This window comes from Lolium perenne, chromosome 6 (assembly GCF_019359855.2).
Source record: "Lolium perenne isolate Kyuss_39 chromosome 6, Kyuss_2.0, whole genome shotgun sequence".
NCBI classification, from domain to species: domain Eukaryota; kingdom Viridiplantae; phylum Streptophyta; class Magnoliopsida; order Poales; family Poaceae; genus Lolium; species Lolium perenne.
In genome coordinates, this window is record NC_067249.2 from 179,601,090 (window position 1) to 179,603,022 (window position 1,933).

A 1,933-nucleotide genomic window follows, 5' to 3' on the forward strand; every position below is an offset into this window, starting at 1 on the left:
AGCTCCACAACATTCGATATTCATGTTTAAATAACCTTAGAGTGCATGATAGACCAACGCAATTATACCAAGTACTAACATAGCATGCACACTGTCACCATCATACTATGAAAGGAGGAATAGATCACATCAATACCATCATAGTAATAGTTAACTTCATAATCTACAAGAGATCACAATCATAAACTACGCCAAGTACTACATGATGCACACACTGTCACCATTACATCATGGAGGAGGAATAGAGTACTTTAATAACATTACTAGAGTAGCACATAGATTAATAGTGATACAAAGCTCATATGAATCTCAATCATGTAAGGCAGCTCATGAGATCATTGTATTGAAGTACATAGGAGAGAGATTAACCACATAGCTACCGGTACAGCCCTTAGCCTCGATGGAGAACTACTCCCTCCTCATGGGAGACAGCAGCGGTGATGAAGATGGCGGTGGTGTCGATGGAGATGCCTTCCGGGGGCACTTCCCCGTCCCGGCAGGGTGCCGGAACAGAGACTTCTGTCCCCCAGATCTTGGCTTCGCGATGGCGGCGGCTCTGGAAGGTTTCTTGTACCGTGGCTTATTCGTATCGAAGATTTAGGTCAGGGAGCTTCTTATAGGCGAAGAGGCGGAGTCGGAAGGGCTACGGAGCCGCCACACAATAGGGGGGCGCCCCCCCCTTGGGCCGCGCCGGCCACACGTGTGGGCCCCCTGTGGCTCTCCTCTGGTCCCTCTCGGGTGTTCTGGAAGCTTCGTGGAATTATAAGATGATGGGCGTTGATTTCGTCCAATTCCGATAATATTTCCTTACTAGGATTTCTAAAACCAAAAACAGCAGAAAACATGAACTGGCACTTCGGCATCTCGTCAATAGGTTAGTTCCGGAAAATGCATAATAATGACATAAAGTGTGTATAAAACATGTGTGTATCATCATAAAAGTAGCATGGAACATAAGAAATTATAGATACGTTGGAGACGTATCAGCATCCCCAAGCTTAGTTCCTACTCGTCCTCGAGTAGGTAAACGATAACAAAGATAATTTCTTAAGTGACATGCTACTAACATAATCTTGATCATATTATTGTAAAGCATATGAGATGAATGAAGTGATTCAAAGCAATGGTAAAGACAATGATTAAACAACTGAATCATATAGCAAAGACTTTTCATGAATAGTACTTTCAAGACAAGCATCAATAAGTCTTGCATAAGAGTTAACTCATAAAGCAATAGATTCAAAGTAAAGGCATTGAAGCAACACAAAGGAAGATTAAGTTTCAGCGGTTGCTTTCAACTTGTAACATGTATATCTCATGGATAATTGTCAACATAAAGTAATATGATGAGTGCAAATATGCAAGCATGTAAGAATCAATGCACAGTTAACACAAGTGTTTGCTTCTAAGATGGAAGGAAGTAGGTAATCTGACTCAACATAAAAGTAGAAGAAAGGCCCTTCGAAGAGGGAAGCATTGATTGCTATATTTGTGCTAGAGCTTTTATTTTGAAAACAGGAAACAATTTTGTCAACGGTAGTAATAAAGCATATGCATTATGTAAATTATATCCTACAACTTGCAAGCCTCATGCATAGATTACCAATAGTGCCCGCACCTTGTCCTAATTAGCTCGGATTACCTAGATTATCACTGCAATACATATGTTTTAACCAAGTATCACAAAGGGGTACCTCTATGCCGCCTGTACAAAGGTCTAAGGAGAAAGCTCGCATTGGATTTCTCGCTTTTGATTATTCTCAACTTAGACATCCATACCGGGACAAAATAGACAACAGATAATGGACTCCTCTTTAATGCATAAGCATTCAACAACAGATAATATTCTCATAAGAGATTTGAGGATTGTTGTCCAAAACTGAAACTTGCACCATGGATCATGGCTTTAGTTAGCGGCCCAATGTTCTTCTCC